Source organism: Aquila chrysaetos, chromosome 3 (genome assembly GCF_900496995.4).
Source record: "Aquila chrysaetos chrysaetos chromosome 3, bAquChr1.4, whole genome shotgun sequence".
Taxonomy (NCBI): Eukaryota; Metazoa; Chordata; class Aves; order Accipitriformes; family Accipitridae; genus Aquila; species Aquila chrysaetos.
In genome coordinates, this window is record NC_044006.1 from 40,669,250 (window position 1) to 40,693,349 (window position 24,100).

Genomic DNA, 24,100 nt, shown 5'->3' on the forward strand with positions numbered 1-24,100 from the left:
TTATTTTAACTCCTTTTTCAGTTCATCTCACAGAATGATACAGTGTTGCTGGGACAAAAAAGACTTTTCATGCACTGCTTTCTGGAGAGATCGATTTTGTTTTAATTTCTAACTTGGAAATGTTTCTGTGGGATATACGTTTAGACTGGCTTCAATTTTATGAAAATAAATGGTTTGTGGGTAAACTTAACCTGTTAGTTTTGCTTTAAAATAATTCTCACCATTCCCAGTCTAGTGAATGGGGGGTTTATTGATTGCCCGGGAATCATAATCCAGGCTTGTACTTATACGTGACAGACTCAATAAGTTAATTATGTTATCTTTTTTTGGTTTAGTGTGCTCTTTGTTAATTGGATGGATTCATTTGGTGCAGTTTTCTGTTACCATTACAGACCTTGCTATGAGTACCATAACTGTACTTGCTTTGTAGGCTCCAGGTAATACCTCCATGCTTTATCACTTTGACCTGCTTTTCATGTGTTTTCCTTTTTGATATGGCTGGGCATTTCTATCCCTTTCTCACAGGTTGGTTATTATGATTATTACCAAGGATGTGGTGACATGGCCAATAAATCAAGATCCTGGCCAAGGCAAATGGTCACAGACAATACATTTGGAGCCTCCATGCCTCTCCCATTCTTAGTTTCCCGAAAGAACAGAAAGGACATAAAGACATCGTAAATATCCTTACTAATTCTTATTAAAAAGAGAAAGAAGCACATAATAAATCAGTTTTGAAACTGCAACTGGTGCAAAAATAGAAAAAGGTACAAACCTGTTCCCATTGTAGAGCTTGTGATTTGATTTGAGGGGCTATGTATGCCTGTCTCCTGCCTGATGAGAAGGGAAGGTGTGAGAATCCTGCATCAGCAGGCGTTGGATGACTTGCCTCCCTCAATAGAGTTAGCCTCTAAGGATAGGTTTAACCTCAGAAGTGTGAATTTTAATGTCCCGTCCAAAGTTATCATCATTAATGATGATTTATCCACATGAATATTTGGTTCATTTTTGACTCTTGCTAAGTTCATGGCCTTCACAGCTTCCCATTGTGGTGAATGCTGAAGCCTGTTTGCACATCATGCGGAAAGGTGTTTTCTTCAGCCAGCTTGGAGTTTTGTCAACACTTAACTTTGACTGAATGCCTCCTTGAGTTCATGTTATGAAAGAGATTAGGAACTTCTTTTTGGCCTTTGTTCCATGAATAATGCATTATTTTATATGCTGTTCCTATGTCTCTTTTTTTACATGTCTTCTAAGATGCTCCCTCACAGCATTAAGTCCTGACTCTCCTGCAACTCTAGTACATGAGGCTTTTTTGTTTTAATTCACATATAGGTGTCTATTAGTCTCTGACGCTGGTCAACAGTAGATGTCTGGGGGAGAGTTTTAGGAGTGGAAAACATGTAGTGATGCTTCCCTGACAGACTGTCCCAGCCTGCAGCTGTTCATGCTCAGGGACTGCCTGGACCCAAGATGGTTCCTGTAGATTTTTCTCCATAAATTTGAACTTCAAAATGACACGGGTAATTTTGGATGTAGCACAGACCTATGGCTTAAGAATACATTGAATGAAAAAGTATTTTCTCTTGCTTATTTGAACCTGCTGCTTGTGTGTATCTTCAGATGGCTTTTAGTTCTTGGATTAGAAGACAATGAGCAATCTTTCCTTCCCTATTTACATTATTCTTGTCACTAATGATTTCATTAGCCTGTAGCATACCACCCTGCAGTCAGGTCTGGAGAATCTGCCTCCCTAATCATCCCTGACATGACACCTGTACCTTAGCATGGATCACCATTGTTGCCTTTTCCACATCTTTTCTAGGTCTCCTATAACTTCTCAGGTGGGGCAGAATCAGAACTGCACAGCAATATCCATTTTGTAGGTGCAGCACTGGAGTGTTCTTCATTTTATTCTTTCCCCCTTTCCTACTTTTTTATGTAATATGATCTGCCTTTCTTAACTGATCCATTTTCATACAGCTATTTTAACTTCAAAATATCTTTCCTGCATAGTCATGAATTGTTCAGAAGCCTCCACCATGTAAATATCACACAAGTGGTGGCTGGTTTTCCTGACTGTATTCCCTGTGAATTTCATCTTGTCATTTTCTTCATTCAGTTAGTACCTTCTGATGTCTCTGCAGTTCTTCCCAGTTGTCCTTTATTCTTACAATCCTCAACAATTTTGTTGTCTCACTACCACCTCCATTCCAACATTTTTAGGAATTTGTTGAACAGCATGGCTCCCAGCACCAGACTCTTACCAGAGTATTTGATGTTCTCCTTCTATTGAGAAACCTGAGTATTTTTTCCTACTCTCTGGAGAGACCTTTCCTCTTGCTCCGTGGCAGTTTAGCTTTTTCTCCAGTCTTTGGTGAGAGACCTTGTCTATTGTCTTTCAGAAATTCAGGCAAACAATCAACTGTAGCTTCCTTGACCATGGGCTGGCTGGTTTGTTTAATGAACTCTAATATATTCATGAGGTATCAGAGACTTTTCTTCCCTATTGCCTGTGGAATTTTTCAGCTGATCATAATACTCCTTACACAAAACTTTATTGCATCTACCACTGAAGCCTTCTACATACTTCTTCAAGACACAAAATTGACACTTTATGGAATATTTTGTGGATGCACTCTAAGCCTGTTGGCCGAGAGAGTCAGATTTCTCCTTTTTCTTTAGAAGAAGTGATGAGTTCCCTTCCTCTCTTGGCCAGGGCATTATTCTGTACTTCAGAGTCTTACTCAGGTCTTCTTCATAGTGTCTCCAGGAAAACTGCCTTTGGATTCAACTCCTAAGTGTCCTGTTACTAGAATTACTTGTTACTATAGCATTTGGGATGTTGCTGTATGAAGCAGATATATATGCCCAAAGAGGCGTATTAGTTTGAAAGTATAAGGCAGTACCAAGCAGATCAGTCTATAGCTGAGTTTAAACCAAAGAGAGCTTTTTCTGCTAATTGCACTTCTTTAAATGAAAAGTGAAAGGCCTGTTGGTGAAATACTGGATGTCTGTCCCAGAATAATGAGGCAAAATGAACTAGGAGTGAAATTTGGCCATGGTCAACAAGGTCAGGAGAGCAGCTATTTTCATTCTGCATAGACTTGTACAACAAAGAGTCAGTGACATCCTTTAAGCTATTTTTATTTAAAAATTGTCCTGGTTTGGTTCCATAATATACCTGCTCCTTTTCCCTATGAAATTCTTTTTTGCTATCTGTGCAGTCCCAACACTTGAGCCCAGTAAAATGGTCATGTTTCACATGCCTGTGGGAGGGGTATGAGAGCTAAGGGACATCTAAAAGAATTACAGCAGGTTAGTGTAAAACCAAGGAATTCCTCAGACAACGTTTTGGCACTGGGGAGGATTATGTCATTTACCCAGGGGTCGGATTTAGCTTTAGCACTTCTCATTGTTTCCATTTGCTGCAATCTTCAGAGGACAGACTACAGTTATATATTGCCAGACTAATTCTCACACTTTTCCGAGAAAACGGATCTAAACGGGTAGAACAAACCTAGCCACTTAATGTCTTTCCCTCCTCAAGTCTACAGCTAACTCTTGTGAGTTCATGTTTGCACGCATAATGTTCAACAAAAATACGTGAGCTGTCTCCAGACTTTCTGGGCCATTTAGGATGAATAACCATAGCTATTCTTGGAAAAAACCTCGTGGCATGGCCAGTGTAGACCTCTAAACGTCTGTCGGCGGGCAAGATTGTTTGAGTGCTGTCAATGGGATTCTGTGCAGGCAAGGGGGGCTGCCACACTGAGCCCATTGTGGGACCCAGGCCTTCCCCCTCTTGCAGGATCAGATCTATTTGAGGGCCAGGCACTTAACACAGTCCGATTTGCAGGAGGTAATGAATAACCTCTCATCCTGCTCTTTAAGGCCCCCTTTAGAATACGCTTTTTCTGAAGTTTCAATGTAATGTCTGGAAGGGGGGGGGAAATATCTATAATCGGTTGCCTGAGTTTTATTTTTATCAAGTGTTAGGAGGAGTGGGGGAAGGAATGCTATGAACCTAAATCTGGTCCCTTCATCAGGCTGATCCACACAAGTGTGTGGGGGAAGGTACAAATATGGGCTGTCTCTTCATTGTTCAGATGAACCCCATGCTCTGAATATGCCTTGGAGGGAAAAGAAAAAAGCTTCCTATTTTAACCTCCATCTCATCACACTCACTAGTTGCTGTATTTCAAACTCTCATGCAAGAACAGCTAGAGTTGTCTGAAGATATGCAGATAAACCGCATGCACAAATAATAACAATAATTTATTCTAAAAATCAAATCTCTCTCTTTGTGAGTGATGGAGAGACACTGAATCTTTAATTTCCTCCCTGAAAGGCTATAAATCCCTTGAATGAGGGTTTCTTTACACAAAGAAACACAGCACAAAGAAATTACAAGGAAAAAGAAGGGAGTAAAATGCAGGCCAATTATGCTCTAGCTCTGGAGTGTTGCTGCCAAGGCTATTTATTTTCACAGACAGTGTTAATTTTGTATGCACACACACAGCTTTGCTTGCTGATACCACAGTGAATTTTAATTTTGGAGGAGGCTCTGGTTCTTGTCACCCTTAAATTCACCTCCCCATTTGCTGGATACGAGGGTGTTTTTGACCAGAGATCTCCAGGTTATTTTCTTACATCTGTTTCTTGGGTTTATGTGTCACCATCTAAAAAGGTTTGCAGATGATCCTAACAAAATCCTTCCTGAACAGCCAAATAGGCCAAATGGAGTTGAAGCCTTTGCTCTGGGTAAGACATAGGCAAAACAACCTCTGTGATTTAAGGTGTCAGATGAAGATGAAGTCTCAAAGACAGGCCACTGAGGTGACAGTGACACAGCGTGATGATCTGGTGTCTTCTCACCAGCTGACTCTGTATCCCTACTTTTCAGATAACTACAGAAAGAACCTAGCTATACCATGCCATACATGACTTCTAAGTGAGTCGTTCTGTAGAGCATGTCCCAAAATTTTCTCCCCCTCACTGGAAAATTGGTTTTTGCATTTGTGGTGCAACAATTTAAAAGGACCTTAGCAGTTCGCATCTGGCATTGGGTTCTTTAGCTACAGCAGATGTTAATTATGAATTGGCAAGGCGTAATGCTGACAATCCAAGAGTGAAGGTACAGTATGCGAAGCTTTACCGCAAGGATTTGCTCAGTTTTCAGTCTCTTTTGGAAGGCACTCTTACACATGCAGGATTGTTCATAATTCTTTTCTCCTTTGTTATAAGGCATTCTTTCTTCTTATGATTATGTCCAGTCTTCTGTGATTTAATGATCTCTGTGAAGTGAGAATGGCAAAAACAGAGTCATGTACTTATTTAACTTAGTTTCTGTTTGAGCTTGATTGCTTAAGTGAAAAATTAAAACTCTGTTAAATTTGGAGGGAGGACAGCAAAACACCTGTTAAAGCTCAACTTTGTAAATAAGGTTAATCTGCATAAATCACTGCATTGGATTTTATGTTAATTAAAGCTTTTGTGCCTTCAGTACACTAATTGAGGTGTGGAATGTCTCATTCTCCAGCCTCCTTTGCAGGGGGAACTGCAGGTGCTGAGCATTTTTGAAAAGTATGCCAGCATGGTGCACCCAGAATTAGAAGCCTCTTTGAAATGCCTGCTTCTATTTACTAAACAAAGCTCTTATTTTAATCATGGTTTCTCAATAAAGTTATGCTTGGGCTTTCCTTAAAAACTCAGTGAGGCCAATAGAAGGTTCTTATGAGTTAGACCCCTACTGAGGGACAGTGAGGTAAGGAATAGTATAGGTATTTACTAAAGCATCATAAAAATGTAATTTTGCCATTTCTGATAAATAAATTTACATTCTTTAGCAGAGTCTCCAAAATGTCACTTGAACATGACATGTGCGTGTTTGGGAAGCTATTGCTTCTTGTCACAGGAATCACACCAAAGCTTGGGCCACCAAATAAAGTTTTTGGTTTTAACTTTCTTCAAGTGTGACAGTGTTTCTGTTTGGGAAATCTGATTTCACAACATGTGAATTTCACAAATGGAGTTCACCAGGATTTAAGTAATTCTACAACTGAGGCGTTATTTGGGACTGCTCTTTGAAATGTAGAAAACTTCATGAATTCTATGATAGCAGTCAAAGACAGGAACTGTGAGATGGTTTGGATGGACCCTGGGGATGTGTGTGTTACATTTGCTGTTATTTTTGGTTGAATCCCATTGTTACTCTTCAAAGAAATAGTAAATAATTGCTACAATTAGAATTTGGCTGAACATTAAGATTAACATGGTTTATACACTTGCAAAAAGCTCGCTGGAATACTTCATAACCACACATCCTGTATACATTTGATATATTCAAAACTTTCCCTTCAGATACACAATGCCCTTATGGCACTAAATTGTTACAATGGTTCTATGTTGGTTTATAACTGTACCACTGGGATAATAGGTCTTGTCCTGAGGTTTCTTGGGCGTTTTTTACAGTGAAATTGCAGCCGGTCTCAATCCTGAACCACAGGTGAGTTCTGGTGAGCATCTGGTCAAGGTTTGGTGTGATCTGCATTATTAGAGCATATTCAATGGTTTCTTTAAATGTGAAAGATGTTTCTGAATTTCTGTTCCTTGTGTTGCCTTTGAAGCTTTGTGATCAAACACTTCTCAGACATCAAGCCTCTGTGCTGAAGAACATTGGTTTATAAGAGTGCATTGCTGTCAAGGCAGTGTAAATAAAAGCTCAAAAAGTCAGGTTGTATTTCAGTAATATTTGTCTAACTTTTGCTTGATGGAAAGCAATTAAATAATTTGTGTTATTTATACAAATGAGGTTAAATAAAGTGTGGTTCAGTAAAGCTGAAGACATTTATAGTGCAATCTCTGTGATGCCATATGGAGCATTATCTTATCTAGACACCTTATCTAACTTCTCTAAACACTGAGTTAACTGTAGATAAAATTGTGGAAACCCATTAGATCTTACTCTTCTTACTCTCTGTCCTGGTTTCAGCTGGGATAGAGTTAATTGTCTTCCTAGTAGCTGGTACAGTGCTATGTTTTGAGATCAGTATGAGAAGAATGTTGATAACACTGATGTTTTCAGTTGTTGCTAAGTAGTGTTTAGTCTAAAGTCAGGGATTTTTCAGCTTCTCAAGCCCAGCCAGCGAGAAAGCTGGAGGGGCACAAGAAGCTGGCACAGGACACAGCCAGGGCAGCTGACCCAAAGTGGCCAAAGGGGTATTCCATACCATGGGACGTCACATCTAGTATAGGAACTGGGAAGTGGGGGCGGGGAATCGCCGCTCGGGGACTAGCTGGGTGTCGATCGGCGGGTGGTGAGCAATTGCACTGTGCATCATTTGTATATTGCAATCCTTTTATTATTACTGTTGTCATTTTATTAGTGTTATCATTATCATTATTAGTTTCTTCTTTTCTGTTCTATTAAACCATTCTTATCTCAAGCCACGAGTTTTACTTCTTTTCCCGATTTTCGCCCCCATCCCAACAGGGGAGGGGGGGAAGTGAGTGAGCGGCTGTGTGGTGCTTAGTTGCTGGCTTGGGTTAAACCACAACACTCTCCTAACAGAAGTCTGTTGTAGCTTTTTCTTTCCTTTTTCGACTTTCATTATTTAATTGCAATGGAGAATTTCTTTTGAAAATCTGACCTCCTTCACTTGCCAAATTAAAGAAAATCAAGTCCTTTTTCAACAGTTTGAAACATACGCAACAAATTGTCCACAGGGAGCAGAGGTATCATGCAATGTACTTAGCTCATGTAAAAGGTATTAGGTGACCTCACAGCCACCCTGAAGTCAATGACAGTGCTGCAGTGGACACCATGAGAGCCAAGCTGTCTCTCTTTTGTGGTTTTTATCTACTGATTTCCATGTGGGTAGATGAACTATATCCCAGCTGGCAGCAGCAGCCTCCTTAGCTGTAGAGGGGACGGAAAAATACTGCCTTTTGAATCCACCTTGTCCATCTTCAAGGTGATGGCTGGTATAAGCCCTGTCAAGATAACAACCCTGGAAAGTCTGGGTGCCCAGCTGAGCTGCAACCACATGCTGTTCTGGGGTGTAAATTGGAGATATGGTGCTGGGAACAGAGGGGAGCTACGGTGGCGTGTGTGTGAAAGGGTGGGAGGCATTAGTGACATGATGGTAAATATACACCAAACAAACAGGTGTTTTTTTGGTAAATAAGTAATGACTCTCCACTCTAGTGAGAAATAAACTCTTCATCACCCAAATTTGAAACGGGAGAACTCTGTATTTATGCCTCTCTGTACCACATGGAGAGTATGTGGATAAGAGGACAGTCTTTGAGGTTGATAACGCCTGGCTCACTGGCATTGTACATTTAATTTTCTTGGCTTTTGAGTCAGTCAAAGGTGACAAGAACAGTGAAAATCTCTTCAAAGCTATACTTGCCAGCCTGGAAATCCAGAAGCTGCAAGTCAGTCACAGAATGGCTGAGGAAGGTATACGTTTTTCCCACAAGTAGGATTCAAGTCTAAACCTCAGTTAAGCAGTGATTGAAAATTGTCACCTCTTTCAACTGGTTTAAACAACTCGGTGATCTTTCTTCTGTTTTGAATGACATGATGTTTACATCTCAGAAGACCACCATGTCAACAGGTATCTTTCCATGGACTTGCAGAGAGGCTTGTGTGGTGGAAGACTGAAAAAGTCTTTTTGCTTCCTGGACTGAGAGATTTACATTTACCCTGCATCGCACTTAGTCTTCGACATCCACATGAAATGAATACAGATAGGATGTGTTGCACTCCTCTTTTTGCTTGCAGCCTGTTATAATGTGAACTCTCACCTGGTGCTGGTAGGAATGGCTTCGAGCAGAAGTGGACAGAGCCATCAGCATCGTTCAAGGCACTTTGGTGGGACAGCCTCTTCCTATTATCTTCTAGACAGAAACTGTCATAGGGATAACAGACTTCAGATTTCAAGGTGGTCATCCAAATTTCTTAATTTTCTGTTTTTTCTGAGTTTGCACCATTTTTTATATAGTGGTGTGTGCAGTATTCTGGCATTTGGTAAAGGGCTGAGTCCATGCCTGAGGAGCTTCTGACTCAGGGAGTCCCATCCTGAAAACTGTGCGTGAATTTCTACTTACTCCTGTAAGCAATTGCACTGGCATTCAGAAGCGTTTGAGTCTTGTGAGGGAAACCGTAGGTTTTGAAGTAACCACTTCCTATATGTTTCCACTTACTGGGGTGTGAGTACTGTATATTTCTGCTGTAGCAGAAGTTTTCATCAAGTGCTTCTATGCTTTTAAACTTATTTTGCATATCGATCTTGCCCCATTTTAATTCTCAATCAATCCCATAGTACTTTTTGACCTTTCAAGAAGTTAATACTTGCTTTTCAAAAGCTTATGATAGAATCCAGCTTTTAAAGAATTGTAAAATAACTGAGCAAAAAGTCCTGTGGTTATTGCAAAAAGAAAAGAAACAGCTCTGGTGCTTCTGACAAAGTTATGGAAAGTGGGTTGATTTCCTCTCCACCTGGAATGAAGAGCTGGAGCTTTCTTCTATTTCTTGTTTTTTAAATTGCTTCTCAGTCTTCATTAGTGTTAGAATTTTTCCAGGGGAGAGAGAGGCTGGCTGTTCAAGGAAAAAAAAATAGCAGAGATTCTCAACATGAGATGGGGCAAATGAATTTATTGAGCATCCCCCAGCATCCAAATTCTAGCACTGCCCTGAAAGGTTTCTGAAGTACTCATCACTCTAAAGGCTGCAATTGTTTCTAGCATGTGGGTGGTGGGCGTGCTGGAGTCTGAAAGACAAAGTGGATGCAGTTTTGATCCTTGGTTTCCTTGAGATGCTCTTCTTTCCTCCCAGCCCTAAAGTCTGTGGCTGTTAGGGTCCTGTCTGTGGGTCCTTCTTCCCTTGGTATTCACGGCAGCACTCCCAAGCTTAAGCTGTTCCTGGCCCTCTTTGGCTTTTGCGTAGCTGGCACAACAGATGGCTCAGGAATATATGTGCTTTGGGGCCTCTCACATTCCAGCTCCCCCTTTCGAAATCCAAACCCTCATCTAATATCCATAATCCTTCATGTCAACTGTTTCACATTAAAAAGAGATATATTTTTGGTTTGTTAAACAAAATTTCCTAAGGGCAGACCTGCTAATGATTAGCTGATGTAACAATGCCCAATAAAAGCAACTTGTAGTGGTGAAGTAAATATTACCGCACCCAATAACCAATGGAGTAATTTCATTGTTTGCTGATTTGTAGAATTCAATTGTGAAAAGTTTTAAGAAGACTAATGATGTAACTCCTGCGTTCACCTCATGAATACTTCAATAAGTTACTTGGATTTTACTAGCAATAACCCAACCTCCACCATCTTTCATTTGAATATTTGAAAGTGCTTTGCAAACAAGTCTCAAAACACCATGATTGCACTAGTTTTTCTATGCTATCTCCTTAGTGTACTGTTTATTTCTTCTCAGATCATTCAAATGAATAGGCAAGGTTAATGGCTTAAGACATAATGGAAGTTGAGTGGAGCCATTGTTTCCTTCCTTCTTTGCACCAGCCCTGACATTTCTTTGAGTGTACATGAACTAGTCTACAGCGGGATGCTGAAACGGCCATACAGCTCAGAAAGCAGAACTGAACCCTGACAGGAAAACTCACTAGGACATGACGTGTGGCATCAGCATCAGGTACAGCAACACACACGGTAGTGTCAGTCTGAAAAGAGTGACACTGGAAGGGAGGCATTACCAACGTGGTCTGCTGGGTGGGTTATGACCACAATGGCCAGAGAGCCCTCGCTTCAGTTTCAGTTTTGAACCTGTGGCTTTGTCCCTCTCTCTTTTTTGGTTTTTTGGTTTTTTTTTTAATGATGTTTGCAAAGGAGAACACACTTCTACAAAGGTCTACCTCAAAACATGATATTTCATTTGATGTTGCTCTGACGGGATTTCTGTAAACATTTGGGCAACAATAAGTAATTCTAAAATAGTGGGGTTTGCCAAAGCTCTGTTGGTCTTTAGATTTCAGGGTCAATTTGTAGCCAGTTTTACCTGAAATAGGAGAATTACTCAACTTTTTACCAACCTTTATCCTAAAAAAAAAAATCTTGGTGCGGCTGCTTTTTTTCAACCATTGCAAGCAGCCCTGTCATAATAAAAATAACTGTCACAAACCCATTTCTTTCTTCAGTTTAGGCAGGATGTAACTTACCTCATCTTTAAAGAATAACATTGGCACTCTTGCTCCCACTATCGCTGTCTCTTTGGAGACCAAATTCAAATGCAAAGAGTCAGCTCTTACTGCCATACAACTTTTTAATGAAAGATCTCAGTTCCAAGGGTGAAATGCATACCAAATTTTATTGAACCTGGAAAGAAAGTTTTTCTCATTGAGAATGCCCAGAATCAGTTTCACTTGGGCAAAATAATTACCTGCAGTTGTCACAGGTGAAAAGTGTTAGCCAGGGAAGCACATATGCCAGTCTATTAATTTGCTGAGAGACTAGGTAGAATACTTTGAACTGGATTTCTCTGCCTATTGGAGAAAAAAAACCTAAGTATGTCCCTTGACTGATTCTCAAAACCGTATAATTAATGACTCCAGAGAGAGTGAGAAAGTTAGAAAATTCTTTGAAAGGGTATTCTGAGTTCTGAAATGACATATTTTAACATCAAGTAATCAGCAGATGAGATTCCCCAGCCCATTTAAATATTCAATACTTTATGCACGATGATATCAATCATTCTCACAAAGCACAAGCTCCTGAAAAATCTCCTATGTTTCTCCTTACCACCAATTTTTACAGTAAGTATGCAGCGTGATTTACTACCTAGGTCTGTGTATGGAATTTCTATTGACACTAGTGAGAAGTGTGTGTGCTCCCAGTCACGGGTACAGTTTGGCCTTTGGGCAGTTCTCCTCCAAATGAGACCATGGGGAACAGTACCACACCGGGCTGCCAAAGGAGCTCTAATTTCCATGATTTTGTACAATTGAGTACTCTTATTTGCAACCTTCCAAAAGCAGTAAAGCTCTAGTCAAAATGTAATTCCTAGGCCAAAAACAAAGAAGCCAAGGGAAACCTTTGAAGCACTACCCCAATAGATTTTGTTTAAAGATATTTTTATTTTCTTTGCAAGGCCACAGGTTTGATTAATCTTGAGTTTCTCCAGCATAAATATTCCAGAATGGTTATTTTGCTGTAAGTCCATGCATAGACAGTCTTATTCTATACGATTCTGATTTCAACTCGGTTCACTTTGGGTAACTGCTGCTAAGGACACTTACTCTGGAGTAACTATTTCACTAAATGCTCAACTGTAGAAAAGTCCAGAGACTTTTTTTTCCTCAGATCACAGTGAAGGTGAATGACTCTTGTCAGTTGGAACATGCTGGTTTCATAGGGTAACTTAGATGAAGCCAATGCTCCTGAATTTATCTTTATGCCTTCGAGCATACTTTACTTCCCTGGCTTTGCTTTGGATTTCCCACCTGCAGTTAACTCCTGATGGATCTTCATCTTGTCAGTAAGATAGAAGGAGAGGTCCAATAAACACTATGGCATAATTTCTATGCATTTCTTGCTCACGTATGTCTACTCTAGAGTCACTACAACATAAACATACTCTGTCCAGTCTACTTGCTATGTAGTTCTTCATAGAGATGCTATTTCCTCTCCTAGTTTACATCGACTTGTATTCTCTCCAACCACCATCACTTTAATGCCTGCCCTGCCAGCAGCTTCTGTTACCTCTGTCTTTCCATGTCTCAATATTCTTTCATAAGCTCTTTAGTACATTTGTCTTCTCAGTGTGCATGTTAGTCATCAAATACATCCCAGCTCAATTTCAGCCTTTGCTTTGGTCTATCTGCTGTTCATCCATAGTTTCAAAGGCTTATGCTCCTGCAGCCTTTAAATAAGCACCTGTCGGTCACTTAATCATCAGAGTTATGTACCATGCAGTACTCGGAAAAACCCCTCAGAATAGGTGAATATTGTCTGATGTTGTGTAAGATTACCCGCTTGCATTAAAAGATGTAATCTTTGGATTTGTGATGAATTACTGAGAATAACATTGCTATAATATTAACTTTTTAGTATGGTATTATGGAAAAGACCCCAGTCTCTACTGGAACTTACTTTATGGTGAGAGACAGAATAAGATATTATAATAAGTAAGGCAGAAATGCATGCTCTCTTGTGTTTCCCATCGAATCCAGAATCAGAAGAATTTCAAACCTATGCAAGAACAAATTACAACAGTGCATAGAAATTCCAGTGCCCAAGCAATGGCAACCAGTGCCATTTTAGACACCCTGCCTGCCCTTCACCTGCCTTTCCAGAGGTTGCAGATGTGCTGTAGAGTCATTTGCCAGCCTCAAGCAGGTGTCTTGGAACTGTGGAGCATCAAAGGCTACTTTGCATCTATTGCATTAAGTGCCTGTGCTTTGGCACTTGAATTGTTCTTTATGTGCCCTGAGTCCCAGTTAAATACCTTGGCCGTGAACATGTTTTTTCTTATGAGGATGAAAATTCTCCTATCATTACAACTAGCATGGAATTTAATTCTTCATTTCAGAAGGTATTGCAATGGAAGCAAATTCTGCTGAGTGCTTCTCAATGACATAATTAAAGACATAACATGAACATGAAAATTACACGTCTGCAAGACAAATTGAAAACTTTCTCTCCTCCCATCCCTTTGAAAGAAAACATGGAATGAAACATGAAAATTCTCAACAATCCCTGTTTTGTAAGATTGCAAACATCTTAAGTGATTTATTATCACGCTAGGTATTTTCTTTACCACACTTGGCTTTGAAACGCTCTTTTAAATACAAACATGCCCTCTATTACTTGCATGGCGTAATACCGTAAGCACCAGGGTGCAGCGATGGTGGGTGGGCTCTTTTCTTTTTCTTGCTAAACACAGGAATTCTCTAACGTTGTAAGGAACAGCACACATGAACGATTCGTGTGGGATGGTCCCATTCTCCCACTCCTCTGCTGCCTCTCTTTCCTTTCAGTTAATTCAGTAAAGCCTCATGGGTGTTGGAAGGTGGAAGATGAAGTCATGCAAATCAACACACCTTAAATCACTGGGCAACAAAGGAACCCTGTTGATCTACCCAGACTTTTCCGCCCAGGAATGAAATCCCACATGAGGCATACCAAATGCTTCTGCTTATAACAGAAGTGCCGATTCCTCTTTTTGGGCCAAATGCTACTCTTAGATGCATACGTGAGGCCCATCTGAGGTAAATGGAAGCCAAATGGAGCATCCACTAGCAGAATTTGACTCAGGGATACCAGAGAAATTCCTAGTCCTGTTAATTGACTGCAATGGTGACACTGAGGTTGTTATTTACATCAAAAAATTATGTCCCTCACCTTGGTAATTTTGCTGTGAAGATCTCCCCTCTGGCACAGGCAGAGTCCTCTCCTGTGTTTCTCCCTATTCCCATCTCAAGCAACCTAAGCTGACAGTCCGATGTGCAACAATTCCCCCCCCCCCCCAAATCTGTTTGAATGGCTATGTGATTATGCACTCTCAATAAAACGGGACAAGCAACACATTTTCTTGCTGAAACCTATTAGAAGCTGGGAGAGATGCGAAAAGCCAGATTCTCTGCTGCACTGAGACATTTTGTACTGTTAGAACAATGGGACCAGAATGAGATGGATCTTCCCACCATGCAATTTATTCCGTCGTTGGGAAATCTTTAGCCCCAGTGGCTTCTGCAGCTGGTGGCAGGCAGAACGCTGAAGACAGAAGATGACAGGAATACTCTTGCTGTTCCCTGCCCTTGTGAGCTCTTGATAAACAGCTGGTTTAGCTTAGATCAGCCCCAAGGATTTTTTTTTAACTTCTTATGATCTGGTTTAGATAAAATTAGAACGGGGAAGCAGCAGCAAGCTCCATTGTCATCCTTCTACCTTATAGCTGCAACTGGCAGCTGTAGGGTACTGCTAAAAATGCTGAGGGACTTGCTGCTCATCCCCATCAGAGATGCAAGAGGCTGCACTGTGCCTGCTGCCATCTCTGCAGGCAGCTTCCTATATGAAGCACTTGCTCCCTCTCTGATGTAAAAATGAACTCTGCTCCTAAAAACTCCTGATTGCACACGTCCCGTCAGGGTCTCAGGGGCAAAGAAACACCCTGGGTGCTCGTCTGCAATGATCTGTGTGGAGGGAAGCAGAGTGGGTGTCTCCAAACCCACGAGACTACATGGTCAGTCCATGCTGCTCGGGAGTGGTGGAACTGTGGCTTTGTGCCTCGCCTGTGGATGGGGAGGACTGTGCTCACTTCTCCCTCGATGATGGGGCAAGTGTTCTTGCTCTTCTTTATCCAGCCCTTTCCTTTCATGAAATTGGTTGGAGCTTTGTGACTGCTGCCCATCTGACTTTTTGAAATTGTCCAACAGTTTCAAAAGTTATTAGGAGGGAGATAAAGACGTACACTCTCTCCCTTGCATACAGCACATATGCATTGTTTCCTTAGGAAACTAGATCTAACACAAAAACAAGAAATGTAGCTATTTTTGGTCATGTTCTTAATGCTGGATTGGCATTAGTGTGACACCAGTAATGCCATTCATTCATAGACATATGACAACCCCAAAGGTTTACTGCTTTTTGGCAGCCCTGTAACCAATTACACCAGGGGAAGGCGAGTTTAAACTGCTATCAGTTGAAAATAGTAGCATTTTAAAATCACTTTGTGGGGTATGTATCACTTCAGAAGGTTCTGAGTAACCATGAATCAAGCCTCGAAGCTCTTACCACATGTTAGGAGACCATCTAAATCTTCCCATCCTCTCAGTGAAGAACAATAGCTTTCACTCGAAGAGACACTATTAATGGTAAAATGGATTTAAAAAAAAAAAAGAGGGGAAAAGGAATAATAATAAAAAAACCTTCAATCACTCGACTTACAGATGCAACTAATTGATTTGAGGGTTGGTAGGGGAGTGCCATGGCAGCTAGTTTGATGTAGTAATTAATGCAATCATCCTTCTTTGTTATTACTTTAATAAGGTAAACACCCTGTTAAAATAAACTGAAACAGTTGTCTCTGGCCAAGAGCTTGCAGTTGTGGTGAGCAGCGTAATAACCCCACAATGTAAAACTTGGACAGGAAAGAATGAATTACATTAATCCCTGAAGGTTCTTACTGCAGACTTTTGAAGTTTTAACTTTAAAGTCAGAGTGGAAAAGGAGATCTGAAACTTGGAGGCTATTCACCCTATGGCTCCTGAGAGAAAGCAGTGTGTGTCTGCTTGAGTACCCTGAATCCTGCTAATATGGGCTGGATATAAGTTCGGTTTCTGCAAACACTCATGCTTGTGCTTATCTGCACTACCACAAATAGTCCCACAGTACTAAAAGTTATGTGCAGGCATAAAAATCAGCACTTTTTTAATGAATTGGAGTATCAATTTGAAGAAGGAGGGTTTCAGCTTTGGTTTTAACCTAATGACTGTCTTTTAGAAGTAGTTTCCAGCAAAACCCGCTTTTGGTAGCAGTATTCAAAGGGCAGCTTTATTTGTTTGGGTTGTCTGCTTCAGCTGTTCATTCTAACCAATGGCATTAAGAAGGATAGCTGTGCCGTGTTGTTAAGGAACCCTTAAAAAAAAGGGAGTTGCTGGAAAACACAGAAAAATGGAGAAAACCAATTTACCAGGGAATAATAACAATATTTTTCTCTCCTATTTACTTACAACATTTTAAATGTAAGATGTGTGCAACTCAGAATTTTATTCAGGTAGTTGAGATTTCTCTTACCTTCTAAACCCTTTGTTTTAGTGGTTTTACCTAAAATGCATGAGCACTCCTTTGGACTGAAATCTTTGCACATGGCCTGAAAACTTTCAAATATTTTTATACAAAACCTATCTGGCTTCTTTGAGAAGTCCTATGTGACCAAAAGATTTGGATTTCTTCTCAGTTCCTGCTCTTCCCATTGACGCCTCAAGCGTCAATAACCTAAATGATAATTTGCCAGATTCCCATAAGATATAGGTCCAAAGATGAATTATATAATTGGAAATGCATGAGTAACTTTTGCGATGAATAATGTAGTTTTCAAGATGGTGAGTGCAGAGTATGTTGTACTACGGTAGATTTACGGTGTGAATGGGTAATAAGGGGTTGTGGCCTCCTTATTCATGTCAGCCAGCATAATGTGCTCAGGGTGTCACGGGCAAAATAGTCTCAATTTGTGGAATCTTTACTTTATTATTTATTGCCAATTAACACAAATTTCTGACTACCAAGTAGGGTACTGAGAAAAACAAAGCACCAACAATTAAACACTGAAGTAAACAGCTTTCTTCCCTCTTCCCAATGCTCAGCTTAGGTCAAACACCTCTCTTTTAGCCCTGCCTCATCACAGCTGCTCTGATTTCCCACACAGGTTACACTCGGTCTGTCCCAATCCCTTTGGTGAGGCAACTGGTTTCTGTCTGCCATGTCTGCTGTATTGGTTTCCTTTGACTTCTGCATGTTTTTTGCTGGTTTCCCTCTGCTGCTCTTGGCCTCTTACTTGGGTGACCCTCGGCCGCAGTCCCTCAGGTTGTCCCTGCCCCAGTGTGGGTCCCTCAGAGGTGTCCCTCTCTATGGCAGGGAGCGCCTCCAGCCAAGAGCCCCTCTCTCTCCAGCTGCCTCCTCCACAGCATCTACAGCCCTACTTCTTCAAGAGCATCACTTCTCCCTGAAGGCTGCTACTTGCTTTGTTAAGTATGTCTGAGCCAGGGCACCATGTGCTCCTCAGATGGGCAGAAGTTTTGGCAGGTAATGGGGTGTTTTGACATGCTTCAGAGATGGCTGGGCTTGGCACTTGACTCTTCATGGCTTCCTTCCACACTGGTCATCCCCTGCTACCAAACCCCTGCCATTTATGCCTAATGCACAGGGTCCCTCTACAGGCTGTGCTGTCCCCTCTATAGAGACCTCCATGCTGCTCATTTAATTTCTTTCAGGATTAGCATTTTAACAGGAAAAGCTTCAGAAAGCTGAAGACTGCCCTTGCTGTACAGAAGAAAGAGATGCATTATTCACAGCACATGGCTGTGTATGCTCTTTATAAGCTCTGGAGCTTTACTCCAGCTGAGCATTTTCTTGTCAAATTTTCAATTTGTCCTTTCTACAATGGTTGAAGTTGATAACAGAAATAGCACAGTCCACAGAGAAAGCAGCTGAGATATATATATATATATATATATATACATAAAAAGAGTAAAAATGCTACTTATGATGACAACTCTTTTAACTCCCTTGTTTTCATTCTTTGGCTGGAATTCTTCATTCACATTCCTACAGCTGCATCTTCATAGCTGGTTCCTTGCTGAAAAATAGAAGCAGATAGCAATTTCAGGTGTGTAGTAAGGTACATGTGAAGGAGAGTGAAAATTGTCAGCTCTGAAACAGGAAAGGGAAGAAACCACAAGTGCAATTCCCTTCCCTTCTCTTTGGGTAGCATTGCAGGGAGAGTGAGGTGCCAGCCCGTTGAACCCATGGTGTTTTTCAGTGCCCTCCCCCAGACGAAAGAGTGACCCTGAGAAAGGACTGCCATTACGTGAATCAGGGCAGCGTTTCCCCATTGCTGCTAACTAGTGGGGTTGCCATCAAACTGATGAACCCTGTCCCCTGTTTCTGCAAAAAAAGTATGGCCCTGTCTCTTCCCTGTGTGGGACCTAGCCACCGTGCAGCAACGGCATTGGCTGGCTGGGGCAGGAAACAATTCCAGACCTTTTGGTGGTAATTTTGACTTTGCTGGGGTTCGATCAGTTAATTTTCAGTCAGATCAGCTCACGGGGACAGCTTGCCCTGTACCCACCTGTGTTAGGGCAGGAAAGAAAAACGGCAACACCGCTTGTCACCGAGGGCTGACACCGGCACCAGCCATCACCCCGCGCTGGTCCGGAATTGCCAAGCCGGGCCCCTCGCCCGCAGCCGCCGCCGCCGCGGCCGGGCTGCCCGGGGCCAAGCGGCGGCGGCCGCCTGAGCTTCCCGGCCACGCCACAGGGGGGCACGGCCGGACTGGGAACGCACCGCGCCGGGGCGGGCCGGGCCGGGCCGGGCCGGGCCGAGCCGTGCCGCACCAGCACCGCGTCCCGTTGTGCCCAGCGACGCTCGCCCCGCCGTGCCGTGCCGTGCCGTGCCGTGCCGTAGCTGGCCGGTCCCGGTTAGCGCGGGTTTGGCCCCGTCGCCGCCGGCGAGTACCGGTGCGGCCGGCCCGGCCCGGGGAGATGCCCCGTGTGTCATGGCCGCACCCTGACCCGCGGCGCGGCCGCTGCGGCGGTGCCTGGGCTGCCTGGCCGAGCAAACGCGTCTGCCGGAGGTCTTGCAAAACTTGGGGCCTCCCCGGCTCTGTCCTCGGCCACCTGCCTGTTTGGTCTGGGTGGGAGCAGGGCTTGTGCCCACCGGGGCTGGGGACGGCGGCAGGTGAGGGAGCAAGCGAGCGGAGCCTTGTCATGCTCACTCACGCTCGCCGTCGGCCTGAAGGTTTGGGAGCGGGTGGCAAAGGCCTTGGCAGTGTCTGTGGGGAAGCTGGAAGAAGTGTGGGAGGCATAGAAAAGTCTCCTCTCCGCCCTGCTGCCCCAAAGATGCGTGAACAAAGATGCTGTCTGCAAAGCAGACCTTTCTCAGGTGACCAAGGCAAGCAGAAAGGCATTTTTTCCCCTCAAAATCTCTCGCATTTATTCCACTTGCAGGCCACAGTTCTGCGTGTACGTACGTGCACACGGGGGTAGACCGCTGCGGACTTCAGTGGGACGGTCCCTCTGCCTGTGTGTGCCCGCATTTGCAGGATGAGGGTCTTGCACGTCCTCCTCCCGTTATTACAGGTGAAGCTGAGGCAGAAAGGGGCCCTTTTAAAACCAGGGGATTTTATAGTGGAGTGAATGGGGATCGGAGAGCAAACATACCTCTGAGGAACGAACGTGGAGAGGACCCTGTGCCAACTATAATAATCAGTGTGACTAATAGGGAACACCGAGAACTGTTCCATTATATCATGAGACATTACATCGTGCTTGAAAAAACAGTTTTTGATGACATGCGAAGGATTGGCAAGTGCATTTCAGGGAATCCTCCTTTCTTTCTTCAAGGATTTCAACCCATGTTCATCATGTTACGCATAATTTAACTGTCTTGGGGTTAGATCGAACTTGCTGGTATGGGTTTTACATATTCGTCATTTAAATTTGGGGGAACAGAAGGCGTATGAACTTATTTTAAAAGTTACTCATTTATAGTTCCTTGGAGGAAGTAGGAACTGGGACTTTACGATAATTTCACCATGTATTTCTAGACCTCGCCCAACGTGCTATGGTTTTGCAAAATGCCAGATATTAGCAAAACTCTGTTTGCATTTAGCCTCTCAGACCATACAGAGTAATATTTCTATATAAAGTATTGTGATATTGACTCACATTTTTTGTGATTTTAATATCACAAGTGTCAATCAGGAAGGAGATTGTTACCTTTATTACAACTAATATAGTAGAGCAAAACAAAGAACTTTTTAGAAAATGAATATGCTCTGGGGAAATTCAATAAATCTTTGTTAGAAGAAAAAAGGTCTTATATATAAATATATAAAAGCTTGCTGTGTATTGTGCAAAAGTTGCTTACTGCTAAAGGAGTAATGCATTGTAAATCAACGGTGGGTCCCATAGCACATTATGGTGTATTTTATTGGGTTTTTACCTTAAGGTAAGGTCTTTTATTAAGAGTATATAAGAGCACACTCTGCTGAATACCTTGTTTTTCACAGTGCTCTATACATGTGTGTTTTTTTTTTTATTTGCTTCATTAAACATTGCTGTAATTAATGCATTTAATGGGAATCCAGCAGTAACAAATATAAAATTTATTGTCGTTTTAAAAAAAACCCACTTTGGTCACTAGATTTTCCATTAGCAAATGGCGATGACCAAATTCCTCAAAATATTTCTGCATTCACCCCAGAAATCTCCTGCTAAAACAGGTGATGTTTTCAACTGTGTAATGGGAAACAAATGCCACATAAATAATCCTTGTGAAGGACTCAGTGTAAACATAGGGGGAGAGAGCACCAAAAAGTGTCTTTAAAATAATCCCCCAAACCCCCTGTTTCAAGCTTGATAAGAAGATGTCTGTATTAGCACTGGAGCTTGCCGGGTGAGTTATTAGGTGTTGAAAGACACCATCTAGGAAGTCTGACCCATCAGAATTTGAATGTAAAAGGCAAGTGACAACTGAATACATGAAAAGCCTTAGAGCCCGGTCCCAAAGCCCTCTTTCCCCGCCTGAAAAGCCCGTTTATCTTCGGATGAATAAGAGTTACAGAATTGGAACCTAAGGAAAAAATCGGTGGTATCCGTGGCCAAGGGAATGTCTCCCTCCCACCCATTTGATTAGAACCATGTGCAAGTTTGGCTAATGAGACTGCAGGGCTTTCCCCTGGCCTCTGTGGATGATTGTGGCATTTTATTTGAATGCCGATATGGTTTCCCATTCCTGTTCCTCGCAAGCTTTTGGTCTGGGCAAATAAAGAAAGAGATGTCAGAAGCGGAGAATCTTTTTACAACGTATAAAAATCTTCCCATCTAATCCAAGAGGAAATCGTAATGTGAAGAACATTAGTGTTTTAGTGGCCTCCTAATGAGGATGAGCTTGGCCAGAGCTTTGAAGAAGACAAATGGAAAGCAAAACAGCTCATTTCTCCTTGAGGGCAAGGATCACAATTTCTAGAGAGGACTGCATGCATATGCCTTCAGCACGTAAAGCTTCACCTGCCTGAAGTCTCCTGGCGGGGCCCTGATGTACGGGCTGTTGGCAAGAGCAGGAAAGGGGCGTAGGAAAGTAGGGGACGTGCTCACATTTTCTGGTTTCTCTGTCAGTCTATTCCTCTCTGTGTGCTGCTGGGAAAAATGAAGACAATTATATTTAGCTAAATACATGGGTAATTAAGGCACTAAATTAAAGCTCGAGAAGCACTTGAAACTCTCTGATGAAAGAGCCCATACACGGACAGCACGCTCGTAACTTTACGTGTCTGGGGTTCTCCCTAAGGTACTGGGGATACACAGCAAATAGTCTGTACAGCCACAGATAGGTGATCACATCTAATTTAAAAGCCCTCATTACTCCCTCCTGACAGGCTTGGATGTTTGCCTGCCTAGTTTCAAGGCCAGCGTCGATCCATTTAAAATTAATATTTTTCATTCCTTTCTCCACCGCGTGCATTTAAAAGCTGTCCTTGGCTTCCCCTCCCAGCAGTGGCTGACAGAACTCCACTTTGCGGCACCGATGGGATCCTACTGCTCTCATACCACGTTAGAAGCAGAGCTTTCCTTGAAAAGGGACTGCCTTGCTCCTGAAGTCTTCTGTGGCTTCACCAAGGTGAGGGGGCTTAATTTCCAGTTGGGAAAAATGGGCTTTTCTCATCCCATTCCAGAAACAAGCTGTGAGTGACAGGGCCCCGTTGGGTGTCGTGCTTCCTCCTGCGGCACCGGCCCTCGGCAGGGCTCAAACCTGCGTGCCCCCTGCACTCAGCTGGGGCTTGCGAGGGAAGGAGAACCGTTTTTGTGAGAGGCATCGAAATGATACCTGTCTTTGCTGCTGCAAAAAGGACTTTGTACAATTCTCCTTGAGTGACATGTGGCATAACATGGCAGAGGAAATTGCCCTCATGAAGATATGCCTGAAGGTCTTCCTAAGCAATTAAAAATGTGGGTTCTGCTCTTTAAAGCAAAAAAAAAGCATTGTTTTAATCAGCAGCTTGGGTTTCCCTCTATCTGCAGAGTGAGGTTTGCTGACTCTGAAGGCAGAGAGCAGGTCATGTTTTAAAGCTACTTTTAGGTTCGTGGGCTTTGGAGGGGAAGAACAATTCTGGGTGAAGCCTTGCTGGTGGGTCAGCACCAGAAGTGCACTCAGGTGGGTAAACCTCACAGGGACAACGGGGCAGCACCACCGCCACTGATGGCACAAGCTGTGGACACCATCTCGCTCGAGTTTCCATCTGGTGCCCTGGGCACAGCCCGTGCTTACGGCTTCACCACACAGCAACTCGAGCATCTTGGCCATCCCCACCCCACAGCCTTCCCTGTGCTTGGCCCACCGCCTGCCCACCCACCTGCGGCTCCTGCCTGCCCTCGTGGGGCTCTGCACAGTGAGCTGCATGGTTTGCCAGACCAGTTTGCTATGCTGGCAACGCGATAAATACCTTCCTGCTGCATTTCTCCCTGGTTTTTAGTCAGTCAGATTGGCTTGAGGTACAGTCAGGCGAATGACAGGACCTTGGTTTAGCTCAGCTCTTGCAGTGTGGTGGCAGGAGTCACCTGCAGTGCCAGAGCCAAGCAGGTCAGTACTGTGGGACGCCTGCAAACCTTGCTGCCAGTGTGGGCAGGATGCTACCACATTGTATTGCTGTGGAAATGTGGGGCTGTGGGTGTCCCTGCAGGCCCCCCACCTCACCCCACAGAGTACAAGCACAAAGAGGTAGCAGGAGCACCTTTGCAGGGGGCTAACAGTCCCTCAGCTGTTTTAGGGGATGAGCTTAGGATTGCGGGAATTAGGTGCAAAGGGGGTGTCAGTCAGTGCGGCTTGTGCCTACTCCAGCTGAATGATAAAAAATTTGCCTGTAAAGGCAAGCCACCATTGGGCAGGACAAAAGCAAAGCTACCACCCCCTCATCCTCCCCGTTCAGCTTGTGAAAACTGCCTGGCTTTAATTCTGACAATTTAACTTCTAGATCAAAGTGCAGGGAATAGCTACAGCAGAATGCTGACAACAAAAAAACGAAGCCGAAACAGCGGCCAATATTGTGATACCAGACACAATCCTGCACAACCGGAGTCCGCAGCCATGTCCCACTGCGGACGGTTCCTTTTTCTCATCCCTGGCTACGTGTTGTCTTTGCAGCACAGCTTCTTGAAGCTAAGAAAAACTTTTACTAAGCTGGAATTGGCTCAGCCGCCTTATAACACAGAATGAAAATGTTTAGTGAAACAAAAGAGAAAGTGCGAGGAGGATATAGAGTCCTTCCATACAAAGCCTCTGTCTTCTTATGTGATCCATTATAATCCAGAGGGCCCCAGATTTAAACTAATCTGTTTCTGCCTTTA